Source organism: Athene noctua, chromosome 1 (genome assembly GCF_965140245.1).
Source record: "Athene noctua chromosome 1, bAthNoc1.hap1.1, whole genome shotgun sequence".
Lineage (NCBI taxonomy): Eukaryota > Metazoa > Chordata > Aves > Strigiformes > Strigidae > Athene > Athene noctua.
In genome coordinates this window covers 41,130,716-41,152,162 of record NC_134037.1, presented here as the reverse complement: position 1 = coordinate 41,152,162, position 21,447 = coordinate 41,130,716, and the positions used below count along the sequence as shown (strand labels likewise).

General features: G+C 40.6%; 1 long non-coding RNA gene and 3 other non-coding genes across 5 annotated transcripts; all 4 read left to right on the top strand.

Moving 5' to 3' along the window:
• The first annotated feature begins 2,340 nt into the window (after positions 1–2,340).
• LOC141956047 (uncharacterized) lies at positions 2,341–21,363 on the top strand. Of its 2 annotated transcripts, XR_012632814.1 has the most exons (8): positions 2,347–2,487; positions 4,161–4,216; positions 5,031–5,097; positions 5,695–5,777; positions 6,948–6,977; positions 7,855–7,900; positions 8,557–10,476; positions 20,805–21,363. It is a non-coding gene; the product is annotated as an uncharacterized LOC141956047 (long non-coding RNA). The 2 variants fall into 2 exon arrangements; XR_012632815.1 differs by lacking the exon at positions 20,805–21,363 and having other exon boundaries at positions 2,341–2,365; positions 8,557–10,065.
• LOC141956601 (small nucleolar RNA SNORD50) lies at positions 5,931–5,997 on the top strand. Its single transcript, XR_012632972.1, has one exon. It is a non-coding gene; the product is annotated as a small nucleolar RNA SNORD50 (small nucleolar RNA).
• On the top strand, positions 7,054–7,122 carry LOC141956602 (small nucleolar RNA SNORD50). Its single transcript, XR_012632973.1, has one exon. It is a non-coding gene; the product is annotated as a small nucleolar RNA SNORD50 (small nucleolar RNA).
• Positions 8,266–8,336, top strand: LOC141956600 (small nucleolar RNA SNORD50). The gene has a single exon (XR_012632971.1). It is a non-coding gene; the product is annotated as a small nucleolar RNA SNORD50 (small nucleolar RNA).
• Positions 21,364–21,447: the final 84 nt, after the last annotated feature.

The following is a 21,447-nucleotide window of genomic DNA, read 5'->3' as shown; positions in this document are numbered from 1 at the left end:
GACCTACAAGCTTGTCCAGTGCTATCAGACTTAGGTGATGCCAAGAAATATGAGGCACATTTCTTGGGGGATAAAAAATTTGCATAGAGTGTGCATTCAGGCACTGCTAGTAAGCGTGTACCCTACAATCTAACAGAGAGATGAAAAGTTTCTTCTGCCAAATTACAAAAGCTAGTGTGCAGTAGCACTGCATGGTGCAAGGCACCCTGCAGTAAGTGCACACCCGTGTTTCTCCTGCAAAGCTCACAATACAGAGCAGTACTCTGCAGGCCTGGACAGGCCCTCAGTCACCTCATTATTTATAACCTTCTTATTATCAATTGCAAACTAAAATAGTACTTATTTGTTTTATGTAATGTACTTCGGGCTTAAATTATGAGTCTATTTTCCCCCTAAAAAGAAATTCTGTAACATACATAAAAGCCCTCCACAGCAGCTGTAGAAAAGATGTAATTATTTAGCACTTAGGAAAGGAATGGTAAGGAGCTGCCTTCTTTCTTTAAGGCTAATCGAGTTGTGATTAATGGCTGTGATTACTTTGCTTATCTTTAACTCTGATGTCACTACGGAAGGGTGGGTTAACATTTTCAGTGCCATGTGGTAAACATCAGTTTTAGGGCCTTTTGAACAGGCCACATGGATAGATAACAAGGGCAGCTTAAACTTGCCTGTACCCAAGGTCAGCTGCTGAGCCTGCCTGAAGCTTACAGCTTTCAACTCTCTACTCTACAGAAACAGCAGCTCAAACAAGTGCAGTTAGGAGGCACTCAGAGGAAAAGGCAGCATGTAGACCTTCTTCCTCATGCCTCTACAGCAGAAAAGATGGTGGGCTGGCTGCAGCTTGCAGTCTGCCACGTGGGTCACCCTGTTTGCAGTCAAGAGGAGGATTTCAGATAGGTAAAATGGGATGTGAAAGAAGAAAAGCAGGGAGAAAACGAGTATCATCTGCTGTGGGCTGTAGAAGAAAACATATTTAAAATTTGTCAAACTATTTAGTTTTCCTGGTGGTATTAATCTCAATAATTTTAGGAATAAAATTGCCAGGTTTTTTAGCATTTTGCAACTCGCTTTTCTAGACTTCCCTTATCCTCTTCCAACAGTTAGACTCTTATATGAGAGTCTACCTTGTGGACCGTCATTTTTTGTACTATTCTTAACAACTTGTCAAAATACAAAAAATTTTTTGAGCTTTTCTTCACTCTTCCTTGTTTTTCCAGAATTCCTCAACTGAGTTAATTTACTAAACCTCTCAATGAACAGGTAGATTAAAAAGTTAAGACTAGTTATAAACAATTAGTGAGAACCTCCATAAATGAGAATTTTGGATGCGGTTTCACATTGGTTTAAATGTCATCTAGGCAGCAGTACTCATGCCACCCTCACTGTGGCCCAAATACCCGCTCCCACTTCTTTCACTAGCCCCTCCACAGCGGTATAGGAGGCCGGTTCATCTGGAGACTAAGCTGCTGACTGAGGTGCAACTGTACGACGGCTTCAGGGGCTAAAGCTGCGTTAGGACTGGGGTAGCCCACTCTTAGGTTCACTGTGGAACCGTGTTCTTAAGACTTTCTAGAGTGAAAAACTGCAGAAAGTTTTCTCCTTGTCAGTTGTGGGTAGTAAGAGATTGTTCAGCCCTGATGATTGCAATGTTATACACACGTTGTGTGTTATATCCAAAAAGGGAAAGGGTGTGCGTATGGTTAAGGTTTCAGAAACATCTAATTAGAGACAAGGAAAGTTGAAACACTCAGGCACAGCTATAGAAGGTTAACTAGTTGGAGCCCCAGGGAAGTGACAGAAGACGGAAGAAAAAAGCATTCAACGATAAAACACTTAAGTTTGGGAGGTACCAGGTTCCTGCCTTCACTTGCTAGCTCTGTTTTATGCAAAACCCCTGTAATGCAAAATGCAATGCAAACCAGCACCGGCATCAGAAGTCAGACTCCAGCACTCATTCCTTCTCTCCCGCCAGGGAGCACCATCCACAGCGAGAGAGGGCAGCCCCCTCCCGTTTGTCCCCCCCGCCCCCGAGCTCCTGCGTGCCCGGAAGGCGGCCGGCCAAGGCGGCAGCACGCTCCCGCTCAGCGGCCGCGGGGCCCGGGTAAGGCGGGGGGCAGGCGGCAGTTGGGGGCGCTCCCGCGGGCCGCCCCAGGCCCCACCCGGCCCCTCGCCCTCCGCGCGACACGCGTCATCGGCCGCGAGCCCGCCAACGGCCCCGCCGCGCGCGCTCCGCGGGCTCCCCGCCCCGCGGCTCGCGGGGGAGGGGCGGGGCCAGCCTCGTTCCCACCCGCAGCGCACGTATAAAGGCGGCGAGCGCCCCCCTCGCCTTCCCTTTTCCTACGGAGCGGTCGGCGGGGCGGGTGAGGTGCGGGGGCCGCCAGGGCGCGGGGCCGGAGCGGCGCCGCCCGGGCTTCGCCTTCGTGCTTGGCTGTTCGGGAGGCTGCCCCGCGGCGCCGCTCGCGTGGTGCTCGAGGGGGGAGCTCGCGGGTGAGGTTTGCAGCCTTGGAGGGGCGGGCGCGGCCGCGGGGTGTGCCGGCCGGCCGCTGCGGCCGCGGCGGCGAGGAGGGCGGAAGGGCGGACTACAGGTCCCGGCACGCCTCGTACCTCCGCCGGGAGGGAGGCGGGAGCGCGGCGCGGCCGGTTCCCGCCGGAAGCGGTGGCCCGCGGGGCGCTGCGGGACGGGCGGTGGGTGGCGAGGTACCTACCACTTCGCCCTGATGCGGGCGGCGCCCGGGCAGGCTCTGCCTGGCCTACGCCATTTTGATCGCTCGCCGGCCTGGTCGGCGCCGGGGGGCAGCTGTCGAGTACCGCCGGGGGTTGATGAAGGGCTGCAACCCGCCAGGGCCGCCGGCTCTTAGTTACTGGGGTTGGGAGCAGCCCCCTGCCAGGGCAATGTAGCGTGCACTTCACTCGGTTGTCGTTTGAATTAGTACCTAAAATGCTGATGAACGATGTCGGCCTAAATACACGAGGAGAATGAGGTGCTCTAGTGAGAGGTTAGGGCTTCTTGATGGAGCTGGAGTCGCCTTGTTGATTTGACATAAGACTGGTGCACACACTGGCGTTGCCTCTGTTTCGTAAGGCTCAGCCAGCGGCATCGTGGAATTATACTACAACAGAAAACTTTAAATAGTTACTGTAAAATTCACATATCGTGCCAAGAAAAAAACACCACAATCTTCGCATGCTTTTTAAATGCGAATCACGAGATTAACTATTAATTTTTTTTTTTGCTAGGCAATGAGACAGCAGAATAAAGGGAGATTTATTTTTTAAAAAATATGTAACACACACACACCCCCCCCCAACTACCTGTATACTTAAGATGCCTTTTTTTCTCTTGCAATACTACTGTCATAAGCAGTAGTACTTCTAGAAGAATGGGCAATACAATAAAGAAATATAGCTAGGGTTCTAGGCTCTTATCTGCAAGCAAAGATTAGGAGATGGTTTCATTCATGTAGGAAGTTGTCGGGTGCATTCATTCAGTGTTGAATTAGTTTGTCTCATGATAGCCTGAGTCACGTGTTAGCTTACTGAAGAGTAAAATTTTTGAATCTTGAAAGCCATTCATCACTGTTGGTTCTTGGGTGTTATAAGCAAGCTCAACTTGAGCTTTTCCATAGCTTATTGTTTCTGTTGTCTGAAACAAACCACATTTAATAATTTATCTTTAATGGACTGCTACATTTATTTACTCTACATGGTGCAGAGTGAGAGACCTTATTGGAATGTGTGTATTTTAAGTATTGTGTGTGACAAAATCATGTGTTTCTTTGGCTTGTTGAGTTGGTCGTTTTAAATACATGCTACATGGTTAAAACTGAATTCTCTAAACCAATTGAAATTGGTGCTTATAGTTAAAGGACTGAAACCTTGAGATGATGAATTTTCATTAAAAATCCTTTGGACTGAAGTTTAAGAGTGGGTATATGCAGTTATTTCTACAATGCTTTTAGTATGGGATTTCAAGTGGATGTGACTTGTAACTCCTTTGTTACTTAAAACTGGTTGCATTTCTTGCTCCTTTCTGAAAGGTCTCCCTCAAACTTTAGACGTGTACTTAACACATTGCTTCTGAGACTTGAGGGATCGTTGGTTGTCTGGTAATAAGAATCTGCTGATTTCAAGTGTTAAGTTTGTTTACTGTTTGTTTTTAGGTATGATGGAGAGGAAGTTTTCAGTCGTGTCCAGTATCTTGTACAGAAGCATTAAGGTAATGGCTCTGGAATTTTTAATTTTGTTACACCAGAAGTAATAACTATGTTTCTAGTGTTGATCAAGATAATGAACGCTTCAATTTTTTACTTGGCTTCCATATTTTTATCTGTCAAAAGTGTGGAATGTGTGAAGTTCCAGAGGGTTGCCATCTTTGTATGGTTACTGAATGGGACAAAAAGGAAAAACAGTTTTACAGTATATTGCATTCTCATAGTCACCATCAAACTGATGAGTAATTATTTGATGATTATTTTTTTGTGCTCTTCACCAAGTTAAGGTCAGCCCTTCATTTCTTTGGCTGTGGCATTTAAATAAACATGAAGACTCACATGATAAATCACTTGGTGAACGTGTGCTGAATTATGCTGATTTTGGAGATGGGAAAAGTTAGCTGTCTGCCTTTGGGTCTGTGGTGGAGCTAATGTGAATCTACTTACATGGCCATGTTTGAACATAATTGAGGTAATGATCCTGCAAACTGTGGGCAGATAGTAGTATTGCATTGTGAATAAATGCATGGCCTCTCAAATATTTTTGAAATAGAAGCTTGAACGTCTCTGTTCTTCAGACATCGTAGCGATTGCAAAAGGGTCCAAAACCAATTCAGGGTAATTTTTTTCCTAGGGCAGACAAAATTTCAAGTTGCTAGGTATTAAAGACAGTTCTAGACCAGTATTGTTGTATGATAAAGTTAATTTTTAGTGCTTAGTGATTATGTTTCTGACATAGTAACATGAGAGATTATGCTAGACCACAGCAAGAGACATTTTCTCCTTCAAAAGATAATTTTTGTTTGATTTCAATTTTAGGTCTTTATGGAAGCGCCATCGGAAGTAGAATACTTGACACACACAAGTGGATTTTCCTGAAAGCTATGTATGTTTTGAATGATCAGTTGGTATAAATTGATAGGATAAATGAATGAGCAAAGTATATGTATGATCAAATAGCAAATGTGTCATTAGCTTTAAAACGGAGGTATCTTTGTATTTCAGGCGTGTTTGACATTGTCTAGAACTGTGTAGGCTGGGGAGTTGGTCAGTAGTTTATTTGGGGCACTGTCAGAAGAGCTGGTGAAATGTGCTTATCTGAAATGTTCATACTAAATGTGACAAAGATTTCATCAAGATGGCTTTTCATTGTGAATTTGCACTTTTTGGGAGATGAGTATAAGAAAGTGTTTAGGTGAAGAAAAAGGGGACATCTAGAGACTTGTTAATATAAAAACAGGCAAATGTGATTCCAATTTTTTAATAAAAATGTGTATTCATTTTTAAAAGAGTATAATTGATATTCTCACCTTTTAGAAATGCTATGAAATTACTTCAGTATCTGTATTCAATTTAATTTGACTCAGATGCTTACAACCAGTGGTTTGGAGGAAGGGGGATCCACAAGAGTAAAACTTGGTTGTTCCTAATGTGCTATATTATGTGTGAACATTTTGTAATTGATTTTCACACTCATTTCTAGAACGGCATGAACAGTTTCTAATAATGGGAGTGTGAAGTGTCCTGGTGAAAGATTTCCTGGCAACAGTAGTACAACAGATAGAGGTAATATTTATTGATAAAGCATCTGAAATTTTTTGTTAATTGTAATGTATACCCTTTTCAGTACATCTGTGTATGAAAGACACAAAGTTTATTTTGTGGAATACGAGTGTGTGAATTGTGTTACAGTTCCCAGTCACTGATATTTAAGTGGTGAATCATGATGAAACTGCCAAACCTGATACGTTGATGAGAAACTTCATACGGAACTGGCTACTGAGATGAAACCACTTAAATAATTCTTTGAAAAGTCACTTAATCGTTCAGTCATTAGGCCAGTTGGTGTTACTTGTATTGCTGTCCCCATGTACAGGCTAGATGCCACCATGCTCCGGGTTGTGAATAAGGATGTTTGTTGGTGCCCTATTTAAACTCATCTCTGGTCAGTGTTGACACACATAGGTACTGTTGCAAAAGCTAGCATCTTTAATGAGCAGAGAGCGGGAAGTGTTAAATCCCTATAATTTGAGGTATCCTGCCTTAGAGTAGGTAAAAACCCAAACATTAGCCTGGTATTAAAAGTGTCCTGGTTTGGAAGTGTTGCTGGTGTTTGAAAGCTAGTGATGACATTTGCATGTTGACCTTCTTGGGGCTCACTTAGATGTGAGCATTTAGGAAAAGTAATGTTAATGATTAAAGGTGGAATTTGATGGTGAATTGTGATGAATTCTAATTATATTAAAGCTGTTTCAGCTCCAGAGCTAAACTAATTCAGAAGGGCTAGTGTAACATTATACTTGCAGCAGGCAAAAAGCATGCTAGTGAATGCTTACTGTGATTTAGTGGCTTCTCCAAGACCTCCATTCTTACCTAAGTACCCAAATTCAATCGTTTTAGTGAAATTCACTTTAATGGAACTGGTTCTTGAGTATCCACAGGTTGTTTTTAGCTAAGAAGTTAAAATCTAAAGTGTGAAAACAAGTTCTAATTTTCCTGTTTTATTACAACATCTGTAATTTTATTCCACTCCTTGCAAACTACCAGTAGTTTCTTTTGAAGAACAGGCTTCAGCCCACTATGTGAAGTTCACATGAGTGTGTGAAACTTCTTGTGCAGTAGTGTTGCCTATAGAATGCTGTGTTGTTCAAGTGATGTATGTGGCTGATCTAGAGAGAACTTGGAAGTAGCAAGCCATGTTGGTGTAACTAACCAGTACATTTTATGTCTTTGCAGAGATACTTGAATGCTGCTTCTCATTTGAAGGTATGAATTCCAATAAATGTTATGAATAATTTAAAAGCTTGCTGTGGGACTAATGCTTAAAACCACTGGTATGTCTGATCAGTGAAGAACCTATCCCAAGCTGGATTGGTTGATGAAAACCACATCTGAATCTGACTTCTGAGTTTAGATTACTCTTAACACCAGAACAAGTGTTTGAAGATAGGTTTCATAGTCTGTTCATACCTTGAATTTCAGCAAAACTGGTTTAAATAACGATAATTTTTAAATGATTGATTTAAAATGCGTTATTGTGAACCCCATTTATAAGCAGGAGGTGACAGTGTAAACCATTGTGTTAGAAATAGCATATTTGAAGTGGAGTGGGGTTTGTATATATCTGCATTAGGGAAAACAGGCTGAAACATTTAATGATTTATCTTTCTTTGAACTTTCAGTTCTAGTTCAGACATAATCTCAATTTTCTTGTTGCTTGCAAGGAGAGTGGTATGTAGAAGAATGTAGTCTGAGTGCAGATTTTTGCTTAATGCTTGCTTGTTGGTGTATTTTAGTTTCTGGAGTTTTTAATGTTTTGACAGACTGAGAACCAGGTATCGGCTAATTTTTAGAAATGAACTTTCTGATTCTGCTAGGAGAGAGAGAATTATTCTTGGTTAGTTGCCTGTCATAATTCATTGCCAAGTTGGGCAGTAGCTGGGAAAGAAGCAAAATAAATCTTACTGTGGCATGACTACACTTCTAAGTTAAGTTTCAGAGAACTTGCAGAGTACTGATACTAACCTAGCACATGTTTAATAATGCAGTTAGGTCTGTATGAGAGACCAAATAGATGGCAAGTTGATTTTGAGTGATGGAAGAAAACTTTTCTAAACTAATGAACATTCTCTTTTTTGGACAGGAAAGTGGTTAAAAAATGTAGGAACAATTGTTTTTAGCTTATTCAGGTATGTAATTAAAAAGCTTCTTAACATCTTATTTTAAGTCTAAAGTAACTGCTTGCAATTTAGGGAATTTTTTGTGTTATGACAGTTGATATACTTTATTGATCCGTTGATACGTAAGCTGGTATAGTAATTTATTCTGTACATAGTTGGAATTTAGAATGCTTGTTGCTGAAGGCACAGTGTGTGCTGATAACTGTGCCTGACCTTGATTACCTTTCAAACCTACATGCAAAGTTTTAAATAAGTGTACATTATTACTGAAATATGTCAGAGGACTAGAGAATGCATAATTTTTGTATTGCAATCAGAAACCCTATAGAAAACCAGTACGTTCCCTATTAAATTTTTCTGTTTTGCTTTTGTCTCATCTGTGATGATCCTATCCCGAACCTGAATTCCTTGCTGAAAAACATAATACGGATCCGGAATCTGAGATGAGACCAAAAGATTTGTTTTAAACTTTCTGACAAGTATTATGATGTCTATGAGGTCTTAGGTTTTTTACAGAAATGGTAACACCATAATGTATATAAAGTGTACAATTACTTGCAAATCAAATGGTAAAACCATAATGTATACAAGTGTACAGTTACTTGCAAATCAAAATTTCTCCCTCAAATGAACAATTTTACTTAAACCTTGTTCTCTTTTTCCAGTGATGAGTTGGAACACTTTGTCAGTGCTGCCTGACAAATGTGGATGATCTGTAACTGGAAGGAAGTGTAACACCTGAAGAGTTTTTGTGGCTTGGAGTGGGATGCCATGCTTTTAAAAGCCTGCTGAAACAGCTGCGGCAATTTTGCTTTAGTGGATACTGTTTCCAGAAACTGCTTGTGAACCAAAATCACTGTCTCTGCATATTTAAAGTAGCGCTTCTCCCAAAACACTGAGCTGCCCTCTGTAGGAAGGATAGCAGCAATATTAGGGAAATGAGTGTTGAGCTTTCAATACATGGAAAAACCCCTGAGAGTATTTGCCCTTTTAAAATATCATAAGGGTATCCAGACTTCCTGACACTGAAGATCTGTAATAACTCAAAACAATAGAACGCAGAGGTAGGCCAGGTAAAGATAGGGAGAAAGCAAAATGGCCCACAAATTCAAACAGGTCAATCTGCTTTTTGAGGGTGGTGTCATCCAGAGGATAGGAAGTAGATGAGTTGGTGGTGGTATGGGAAGCATAAACATGAAACACTTGTAAGAAAGACACAGATGTCATGAGGAAAGTTATGGTTAGATAAAAGGCAAGGTCTAAACCTTGCATTGATTGCTGTTGGTATCTAGAGAGGAGGTGGGGCTTTTTACAGACTGCCACTTTAGCGGGAAAAGACGAGTACCACCACAGGGGAACTGCCCTTTGAGGATTATGCTGGCAATGTTACCTGCTTGTGCTGTGCAGGGGAGGTCAGTAGTGGGAGAAAGGAGCACACATGTTTCAACTTGTGCATTGAGCAGCCGCTTGAGAATGAAAGGTGCTGTATCACAGTAATGGTGTATTTGCTGTATTCAGCAAATTGGCACTTTTCCACAGAGGAATGAGGGATCATAAACTGGTCACCAAGTAAAGTAGATTTTAAAGGCAAATCATGTATATAAGATGCAATCTGCCTTAAAGTGTGGCTCTCAAACCAAACTTGACAGGAGCGCTTTATAAAGGAAGAAACATGAGAACGGCATGATACCTAAAAATTGATAGAGCTGTAGTTACTGAAGCATTTCAATATGCACCAAAATACAGAAAAACTACCCTGTAGCCTGCAGCCAGAAATGACAGCATTGGATGGCAGCAGCTCTCTTCCTTCAGAGAGTTGGAGGAATTCGTACAGCTCAGGGGATGTGCCTGTTTTCAGCAAAAAGCAATTTTCTATCTAAGAAGTATCATGAAATGTAAAATGCTATCAGTAGCAGTGCCTAAAGCATTAGGAATGTCAAAAGTAAGGATCTGACTGAACTCCAGGAGTGTATTTGCTCACTGAGCATCTCCTATGCTTTGGTTATTAATAAGCAGTAACCAGGTACTTTGTCTAAAGGCTGCTCCTTTTCAGCCTGCAACTGTGAATCTGTGGAATGTCTCAGAATCTGCAGAAAGTTACTACAGAACAGCTTTCCCTTTGCTGCTTTTAATGGGATTTATTATTTCTGTTAATAAATAAGGGTAGGTATTTCCATGTTTTGTACATGCTCTTTCTTGAATAAAGATGAGGATGTGGAAAAATGTAGCTGTTATGCATCAGGTCTGCAGTTGCACCACGATGTTCCTGGACAGCTTGTACTTTGCAGGAGCCTCAGAGATGAGGTGGCCTTGTTGTGCTGACTAGTACAGCACCCGCTGGACACGTGATATTCCAGGTTGTGGTTGAGTGACTCCTGGACAACATCAACTCTCTTAGTGGTTACACACTTCAGAAGTGGCAAGGGACCAGCCTCCGTTTTTTTTGTCCACTGCAAGTCTGGGTGCTGTTAGCATCTAGTGAAGCTGCTTGGCTGGTGAGTCAAAAAGTTGCCAGTATTAGCTCGGTTAGTCTCTGGAAGAAAAATATCGAAGATCTCAAATGTGTAATACAGCAGTGATACTTGGTAAGTACTTAGATACTCAGAAGGGTCTGTTACAGGGTCAGAAGAGTGTGTGGCATGTGTTTTGGGTGTAAATGTACCATCTTTTTATCCTTTGGACTGATTTCCAATATGAAAAACGGAAGCTTTTGAGGAGATACTGCTATGAGTGTGTCTAGTAAAATTGGTGGGAATGAGTTGCTCTTGTGATTTCTGGGATCAAATTAAAGTTTCAAGTTGGTGGGTGGCACTTCAGGTACCCAAAGTACTTCACATCAATCTTACTCTGTATGTTCTAAAACATTCCCTGGGGATGATTTCTGATCCAGGATTGAAAGATAAAGGGTGCCAGAGAATAACGTTGCTGTGTGTGTCAGATGGTGAAGGCCTGTCTCCAGGAGCAGTGTTTAATTATGAAAAACATGCACCTCTCACTTGGCATACAAAAGGGTAGGTGTGACCAGTGATAAGGCATATTGGGTATTTAGCCGCAAGCCTTTCTGTATGAATGCTGTGCTTTAGGGCTGCAGAAGGTGGGTAATAAGAGAAGAATGTATATTAGTACTATAGAAAATCTGATGGTTACAAAAATGAGCAAATGCTCAAAATTAGTAGATTTAAACCTTTGATTTAGGATTGTTTACTAAACAGCATGAAAGCATTTTTATTTTTTGTGCTTTAAATTTCTGGCGAAATCTTGCACTTTCCATCATTAGTGTTGGACTTAGATCACATGGCTGTAGGGCTGTGGTCCAAGAAATGAGTGGTTAGACAAACTTTGTTCTGGAATATTGCCATGTATCCATCTTAACTGGGCAAAAAAAGCAGAGCCTTTTTTGAGTTAAATGAGTGGTGGGTTTACGAGCAAGAGGATTACCTTTCAACCACCACAAAGGTATAAGAATAGCTCTGCATAGGTGCTTTGCTACCATTTAAGTTATGTGGTCCTTGTTGAGGTGGGAGGTTTTGTCTGTTGCTGAAGAACTTGTCTTGCCAGGGGAGGCTGTAGATCTATAAATGAGTGGCAAGTGAGTGAAACTAAGCTACCAGCGGTTTCCTTGCCACAGCACCATTGCATTTGCTGGTGTGAAGCCTGCTTGAAGTAACATCCTAGTGCACGTAAATTCAAGCATAAGCTGTACTGTTGGGCTACCATCGTGCAGAGAAGCGTGCTGCCTCAGCTGCAGCTGTATTGTGTGCCAGCTTTGGGGTTGCTGCCTTCTGGTGCGGGCAAGCTCTTAATTGTATAAACTTGCCATATAAAGCTTGGGTATGTGTTTTGCCAATTAAAAAACATTGAAATTAAATAAAAGTTGGTAGAGAAAGGGACTCCTTAAGACAGCTAGACATGGACACAGCAAAGTGAGCAAAGTGTTAAGGCTTTGCCCAAGGAAAGGTCTTCTCTATATTGAAGAGTATTTAATCCTGATTTTGGGTCAGTAGTTTTTCTGTATACCCCCTCCCACAGTTCAGAGGACAAACTTGAGTTATGATCTGTGGTATGAATGAATTTGAGATAAATGGTAATTTCAGGTGAGTGGAGTACAGATGGCCTTCATTTGCTATGTGAATGTATGTGTCCTAGAATTTGTATTCCCTGTACTTTTTTGTTACTAGAACTGGTATTACAAGCATTTTTGCTTGTCTGCCCTTGTCTGTTTCCCTTGGAAGATATAAACTGGAAAAGTAAAATTAAAATGAATTCCATTTTCTTTGAAATATCATGTGGCTTTTTAGTTGATAGTCCAGTTGAGCTATCAGGGCTATGAAGACAGTACTTCTCTGCCATTGTCTCAAACTTCCTGCAGGCTCCAGAGAACAAAGTGGTGTTTGATGCTCAGAAGAATGGCTGTATTGAGTGGGACAAAGTCTGCCTTGCTCAGTATTCTGTCTGAGGATGACCAGTATAAGAAACAGGAGAAGTATAGAGAGCCTTTCCAGTAGTTCGCTTGGGAATTTCCTGACGAGATTTTCACTTGGGTTTGAATACTGCTTGGCAGTTATGACCTATCTCCATTTAAAAAGATGTAAAACATGAATGTTACGTGGGCTGTAAAATATATGAAGTATTGTGTATGTTAGTAGCTGCATGGATGGGGGGATTGCGAGGGGACTGAAGTAAATTATTCTCTTTGAAGCTGATGTCTCTTTCAGTTCTCACATTAATGAAAACAGTAAGTGGAGCCCAGTTAAGGCCCTGGTGCTAGGCCAGCTTTACTGTTTAATTGAGCTATGTTGGAGGTGAAAATTTAAAGCACTGTTCTGTGCTTTTACCTTCAGTACCCCTGAGCTACACTTCTTCATATTTCAGGCTTCTCACCAGACCAATAACCACTATTTTTTTCCCTGTGACTGGAGTTCTCAGTAACTGAGAATGATGGTACTAGTTTTATGGTTGCAGGTGAAGAATGACTAAAACCTGTCCTAAAATAAAGTTCAGTCATTATTTTATATATGTGGAAAGAAGCTAGAAAGATGAATGGACAGAAATAAATATTTAGACCTTATTTTGAAATTGGTAAGTTGATTGAAAAGTAAAGGTTGTACTTTTAAATCACCTTAACATCACTAAAGAGGAAGAATATACAGCTACTATTAAATCGGTGTACTTCATCTTACCTTGACAAAATAGGCAATAATTTGCCCTGGCCTTAGCTGTTGTTTTTTCAGTCAGAATGAGGGATGTTGTGGATACTACAGTCTTGAAAGAAACATCTGAGTCTTTAAGCGTGTTAGCTCTGTCTAGTAGTTAGGTCGTTTTCTGCAGCAGAAAATAAATTGCTTCACCATCTAGTTTAAATTTCTTGCACTCCATCAGAAAAGTGCAATATTGAATCAGTGGCAGTTCGTAATGTCATTTGGACTTCCAAGTTAAACAGTTCAGAGTATGATTATTCATTCCCCAGTGTATCTTAGAATAAACATTTTCTGAAAATACGTCGTTTCTGGTTCTGAAAATTTTAAGCTACCTACTTGCTATGGCAAACAAAAGAGTTTTAGTTTGTGGGAATTAATGCTGCCCCCTCTTCCTGTTTTACAGATTATAAACCACGTAATGTAACAGCAGGAACATCAGTTGCCTTCAGAACATCTTAAAAAAGTAATTTATAATAAACATAGTGCTGAGAATGTTCCCCCCAAAAAAACTTCATGGGGGGGATCTGAGTTTTTGAAAACATGTATTTGAAGTACTCTTACAGTTGCCAGAATTGACCTGTCTTTATTTACATGTATTTGAACTTGAACAAGTTATCTTGCTAGTGAAAAGTGTTCAGCATAGTTTCTGCTAATTTGACATACAGGCTGTAAGGCTGCTGAAAACCCTTTCTTCCATGTACAGGGATCTTTATATGATGACCATTTGGCAGGGTTGACTGCAAGGTGTTTTGCTGTGGTTTTGCCTTTTATTAACAGCCATGACAAGAACACTGGAAATAGTATGAATACTTTCTCCTGGGAGTTTCTTGTAGTTTATAGGGTTTTTTAATTGGAAAAGTAAGAGTGAACAATTTCAGCAACTGCTAGATATATTTTCTATAAAAGTTCAACCCCATTTTGAGCCATGCTGGATATGGGAAAGTCCAAAGCTTTTAGCTTACAAATATGAAGGAAGCTGGTTTGCTGGGAGTTCCACAAATTTAGAGAGACCTCACTTGTTCTTGTGAGGATGCAAAATTACCAAGAACTGAAGACCACTTGTGCTACTGCATGGTATGGTGGCGGGAGGAGAAACATGCCTTTAGATGTTCTCCCCCTATTTCTGAAGATATGCTTCTTAAAGAACACATAAACCTCTTAGAGTTGTCTGAATGTGGCAGCCTGTGGTCCTTATGAGTTAACATAGGGAGAGGAGATAGTCTTGTAAGGAAGGAGATGCCTTTGCATATAAGACTGGCAATCAGAGTATTTGGATATTAGACTTTAAGTGTGAATGGAGTCTTAGAATCTTGGAGTAAAAAGTCAAATACTTATTAAATGAAAGATCTTCCACCAAAAGAATCAAAAAATATAAGTTGTTGTGAATGAACATTTTTTTTTTTTGGTACTGAAAATCCACTGCCTTCTGTTGTGATACCAGCCTAACTTCCTCCCCTCAGAAATTAAATGCCTTGTAGTGCTCCCAGTCTCTGGCCTGAGGGCAGCAGTTCTGAGGCTGTGACATACTGTTGGTGATGTCGTACTTTGGCCCTTTTGATTTCAAGTTTTAAGTTAATTCTGCCGTGATTATGTAGAGGGTCTTGTGAGCAATATGTCATTATTGGGCTGTGGTGTAAGGACCATCGGCTTCCTGATGGCTGTTACATGACTGCACTAACTTTCAAGTGAAAAAGTCACTTAGCTTCTGTTTGGGGTTGAAAATTGACAGTGACCAAGATGGATGCCTATAATGAGACTTACCTACCTGCAAGAAAAGAAAACACTCTACCAAGAAGAGATACATTCTGCTATTTTGAGGTAGTGCTTCTGGAGGTGTTTTGCCTCTTGGTCTTACTCTACTGCTTTTCCCTAAAGGCTAATTTGGGTTTTCTAGTTGTGATTTTTTTTCATTGAAGTGTGACCAGGAAATCTTAATGTATTGTTGATTCTCAACTAGGAAAACACTTTTAAATTCACAAAAAGGAGTATGCATATTTGGTGTTTCTTGAAGTTATGATTTCTAGAAAGATCAGGTCATCTGTGGAAGCTTGTGCTGTCTCCCAGTGTGAGCGTTCTTACTCTGGACCAAGGTTGGGACCTTAGGAACCAAATCTATTGTGTAGTCCTCAGCTCTGTCCTGATCTCTCAGAATCCTATTCCTCCTCTGTACTAGTCCTGTATTGCTTTTCCCAGAATAGTTACGCATGAAACATCCCAAGAACCAAGGCAGAAATAAAAAATTACAAAAGGCTACTACATATCCATTCAGTATTGATCTCAGAGGGGCTGTAAGCAATAGTATATGAAACTTCAGTGAAGGGAAATTTAAAAAAAAAGCCTCTGGGAATTTTTTTCTCTGTGACTCAAGGATATCATAATCAAATTCAAACACCTGTTGAGTTGTAAAAACAAGACCAATTCCTGCAATTGATGTGATTTGACAGCTATGATTTGTTCTTCACAAATTGGGGACAGAGCCTGCAAATAAGTCACTGATTAGCTAAATTGCAAATCTATCAGGAATGACAGCTAGCTGCATTTCAGGCTGGGTCAGATGTGGACGGGAAATATTTCCCTCCACACTTCTGTGTTGATACTCATTTCTCTGTGCTGGAAAGTTCCAGGCAATAAAGTAGGAGTTGGATGGTAATCATTAAGTAAAGAAATTTCCTACTGAGAATTAATAGAACAGGACTGAAAATCAACTGTACTTCTCTGTATAGTATTCTCAGAAGAATCGTAACCATTTTTCTTGTTCAGAAAGATCTCAGTTCTGCAGAAATAGGCTCTGTTGAACTTGCTTTTCTCTCATGGACTATTTTGAAGGCTGGCTAGGAAACAGGCATGTCAGATTCATTAAAAAGGCAGAAATGAATTTCTGTGAAGATTATAGCCTTTTCTATAGCAGCAGCAAAAAGAAGTATCAGCAGAATTGGCATCTGGCCCTGGGAGCAAATATTCTGAGCTTCTGCTAGAGCTTCCAATAGAAGCATGATGAAGAGGTTTTAAAAAAATTCCTGCGCTGTCTTTATTTCATATATGGTCTGATCCTGCCTCTCAAATTTGGTGATTAAGATAATACAGAAAATGTTCTGTCTTGGGTCAAGCTACAGAAAGTTATCCATGATATTTGCTTTCTGTGGTTGGCTGAGACAGTCTCCCTTTTTTCTAGGATTTAACTTTAATATGAATTTAGTAATCTCTTCTGGGGAGCACTGACTGATTGCTTGATAAGAAATCTGACTAGCAATCCAGGAGTCAAAGCCCCTGAGAGGAAATGTGTATGTGTTATCAGCCTGAGGGTGGGAGAACCCATCTGTGTTACCTGAGCTGAGCTACAGAAAGCAGGTGAACTGCTAACCTGGAAATGTCTCATGTTTGTTTTTGAAAGGTATTCACATCAAATGTACATAGTTGGTAAAAGTTTCTACCTTAATAGCCCTCCTTTCTCATTCCTGGTTCTAATTTTTTTCCACTGTGTACTTAGACTGGAGGAGTTCATAACATTTTCAGACTAAAAGATTATTCTGCATGTTCTTTACCGCCTCTTGGACACAGCAGATCTGTATCAATACTGTTGATCTGAAATTAGTTAACAGTTTTCATGCATCAAATTTACTAACTAGGCCTGACCTTTTAATAGAAGTTTAAAGGGGCTAAAAATAAATGTTGGCACTAAATTACAAACATTTACCTTTTAGTATACATGAGAAGAATTTTTTTGTAACTTTTCGTGGAAGAGACATATGCCATTGCTGTGGATGTGGCAGTAAAATCTAAAAGCACCTGAAGGAATGGTGTGAAAAGAATTTAGAAACTCCTGCAGTCAACTGTCATCAGAGATTTTTAACATTTTTTCATGAGCATGCTCAGATACCTATATTGATCCTGCTGGAACTAAGAATTGATGTATTGGCAGTAACAATGTATATTCTCACACAGTTTCATTGATTCCTTTTGCTGTTCTTTACACATGCCTCCAAAGATTGCTATCCATTGGTGTGTAACTCCACTTGGAGAACACCAAGAGCTACTAGAAGAGTTTTGGTTAATTTGAATGTGGCATCAATAAACAAGTTCACAGATTTATCAGCCATGTATTTAGTCATAGACTGATAAAAGATTTTTTTAAAAAATTGACCCTGACAGATTTAAGTTTTCAGAATGAAACTTCCTTGTAATTGTTCTTACTTGCTGCTACTTTTAAGATCTAAAATTTGAAAAAGAAAAACCAACTCTATATTTTTACAGGATCAGAGACAGTTCTAAGTTTATTTTCTGAAGGCAGATTGAAAGCATAATGTTCTTTGTATGTCCTCTGCAGATCACAGAATATCAATTTATTTTTTCTTGTGCCTAGTTGCTAGGTAAAATTAAAACTTTGCTTCCCTAAAGAACTAAATTATTGCTTCTAGCAGCATAATGCAGCTGTATTAATTGTACCATATTAAATTACAAATTTGTTCAGGTTTGAGAACAGGTTATGTTGCTTGCACTGCCCTGTGCTAAACAATTAAGAGATAGCTGGTTAGTGCTACGCAAGCTGGAAAGGGTAAACTTACACACCCATGCTGAAGCTCTGTATTAGCTTAAGATCTAATTCTAGTATCTCTCAAGACCCATGTACAAGTATAGAGTAGATCTTCCAAGACTACTGAAAAGCAGCAAGCAAAGCCTGAGGTACTGATAGTATTAGTTCCTCATCCTTGTGCTCTAGTCTGGAGTTTATGCTGTAAATGAGAACTCCTAGTGTGGCATACTCTAGGCATCTTTTTTTTTAAAAAAAAAAAAAGTCATATACAAAGGGTTGTATTGTCTGCTCTTTGCATAAATGCAGCATTTATGTAGTCGCTTCTGCCTTGTACCTGGCAAGGATTGTAAAAAGGGGGGGAGGAGAGATTGTTCTATTCTTACAAGGACCTTGAAGACACAATGTTATTTGGGTTCACCCGTGCTTGAAAGGATTTTTAGGTTGTTTGGTGACATGTTAAGTAGTCTGGAACACTTATCCTGAAAGCTCTGTATTGCAGCTGCTGCATCATGCACTCTTCTTCCTGAGTAATCAGCAGTGTCATTACTAGCCACCTAAATAGGCCAGGGACACAAATCCAATCACTGGCAACTGATCATCCATGCTGTTAAGGGTTAATACAGTCTCTGACAACTGATACCTGGGCCAGCTAGCACAGTCTCGCATGTAATATTTGGGCATGGTTTAGAGGTCAAGGTGGATGAGAGCTTAGCTATGTCAATGCAAGCTGTACTGTCCACATTTGCCTTGTGGCTGGAGAACTGCCCATGACCTGCCCCATCTCCCTGCCAGTGGCCACTACGTCTGCAGAGTGCTGTGCTCTCCTGGGAAAGATGCCCAGACCTGGGGGAGAATATTCTGCAACATAATGACATACTGTCTGCCTTTGGAGATAGGCTTAATGCACAAAATAACTCATGTGGGGTTAGATGATCCTGAGGGTCCTTCTGTTCCACCCTTCAGTTGGCTTTTATAAGTATGCCAAGTACTGGAATTCCAACAGCAGCGAGTTGGGACAGGGAGATGATCAGGGACAGCTGTACAGGGTTATAGGAGCAGGGCTGGATGGGTACCTGGAGCAGAGGAAGATCTAAATAGAGCAGTTGGTTCTGCATTGACACTTGGGGCTCAGTGAGTTGCAGCTTCAGCACTTGGCTATGTTGCACTGCGCAAGTGGACAGGCTAGCACTACTGTCCTGAGATGACTTTGAGATGTTTTAAAGATGGATACCAATGAGGAATGCTCTGCGGTTCTTTTCTATGAGTCCTCCTCATAAGGCAGAATGCACTACGATGTGGAGGAATCTGTTTTCTCCAGCCCCTCCATGCCAAATGTTGGAGGGTGATGACAACTCTTGTTGTTTCTTTGCTGAATATACTGTCTTCTCTTTCTGTGGAGCTTTGCCAGGTGCTGGCCTAATGGTAATGCTCCTCTGTGTAAGAGATTAAAAGCATCAGATGCTAAGGAGAATGGGACAGAAAAGGCAGTAGTATTTGTGTCCTAACTCTTGCTTTCATACCTACAGCAATAGTAAAGCAGGTTTTTTTTTTTTCCCTCCTTCAGATTGGGAAGCCTCATCATGTGGTTCCCTCACCCTTGATAAGTTTGTCAGTTATTTGTATAAGAAGCCTGTGGTTTATAGTGAGATGAGGAACATGTGATTAGAGGGAATCTGGAGGAAGAGGAACATTTGCACGTATACTTCTGTAGGAAGTGGGAAGGGTTTGGGATGAAAGGAACACATCAGTGATTGCATGTTCTGCTTGCTGCAATGACAGGGTATTTGTACCGTCAGACTGAAGAGTTAAGACCAACAGTCAGTCTCCAGTAGTGGGTATTAGCTAACAGGAAAGTGCAAAGACAGGGCAAGCATAGATACAATAGTACTTTCTGGTATGCTTCCCCAGCCTCTGCTAACTTTTTTTTTTTTCCCCAACTTTAAATTGGGGTGGTATTTCTGCATTTAATAGGTGGGAGTTTCTTCCATTAATTTGGCTAGTTTCTTTTGGGATTTATGGAAATACCTACAGCTTTATGTGATAATAAATTCCTCAGCTTATTTGCATGTGTGTCAAAGCAGCTCTTTTTTGCTTTGCTATGTGCCAGTTTGATTTGGTGCCTTCTTGTTCTTCCATTGGAAGAAAGAGTGAACAGTTATTCTCTCGTTTTCTCCATGCCACTTCTGACTTTGTAGACCAGTGTTACATTCCTTCATTTGTCCCCTGTCCATGTTGAAGGTGTAGGTTCTGAATAACTCCTAACACCGCTTTTTTGCCAGTAAGCATAGGGCATTTATTGTTTTGTTACAAGGCTGGGCATCTGGTTTCTGAGTGATAATAATCAGTTTGGGATGGCTTTGAGTTGGCATTTCCACACACACATGGAAGTGACTTCACTTTTTTGTGTGCATGCAAAAATAGAGTGCTCTCCTCCTCCACTCCTCTTTAAATACTTAGTACACATTAACCTATAGTGTACTGCAAAATACATTAAATTCTACAATGATTGCTCTGAAGCCATGGCTGATAAACTACTGTTTTAAAATCCTCTAACTTAAATCAGAAAAAAGCTATTAATGGACTGTGGACTAAACTACCTTCTGCTGCTTCTGTTGTGCCCTTCTCTGACAATGTCAGATCTGGAGTGTTTGATGGGGGGAGGGGATGTTTACTGGAAAGGGAAAAGAGCAGTGATTGGTATTAGAAAGGACTTAAAAACAGATACTTTGGAGAAATAAGCAGTCCAATACCCTCTCTTTCACTGGCACTGTTGCTATGGCACAGTCATAAAGCAAAAGGGAGAGAAGCAGTTCAGAAAGATGTTTCAAGACCTTCAGTCTCTATATAAAATTCGACACCAGAAGAATTTCTGGAAGAGCCCCATTGCTCCTCATTGCCAGGCTTGTTCTCTGCCTGCGACTATCTGGGCAAATTTTAGCAGAATGCAGGTGATTTCAACCTCAAAAGCCCTGAAATGTATGGAGTCAAGTCTCTAGGAGCAGATTCATCTTCCATCTTGCAGAACTGGAAGAATTAAAAATTAATGACAAAATAGTTACTTCAGATTTTGGAATTAGGCAAAATAAAGTCTTTCCAAATCTCAAGAAAGAAATATCAATGAGTCAGTGGATAGAATTGTAAAGATCGGGCTAATTAACCATATCACAGAATCCTGTCTGTTCAGGCAGGGCCACCCAGAGATGGTTGCCCAGGACCATGCCCAGATGGCTTCTGAATATCTCCAAGGATGGAGGCTCCACAACCTCACTGGGCAACCTGTGCCAGTGCTTGGTCACCCTCACAGTGAAAAGGTGCATCCTGATCTTCAGAGGGAACCTCCTGTGTTTCAGTTTGTACCCACTGCCTCTGATCCTGTGAACCATAATCGCTGGATTTGAAAACACTTTGCTGGTTTTCTTTTGCTGACTTAGTTCGAAGAAGAGTTGGCAGGGTCAAAATTGGAGCGTTAGAAATAGTTTAAATAAATGGGGGAATGAGCTTGATTTTGTTTTAATTAGTGTTACCCCTGCCTAGTTTTGGAAAAGATGCACAAAGGATATAACTGGAAAACAATGTTAAAAGAAAATATTACCATTACTGAAGTTTTGTCTTTCTTTGCTGAAATCCTGTTACAACTTTGAATTGTAAGTTATCTTTTAGAATGGAAGAACTCTTAAATCTGCATCTTAAAAGTGTAAGACTGAGCCACTCAGTCATATTTTAGAAGCTTTCTCCTGAATAAAACTTTCATAGACCTGATTCATCTTTTTTGGTTAATTTCTGACTTGTGTTTTTCTCTTAATAGGCATGGGCCTTATATTCTGTAA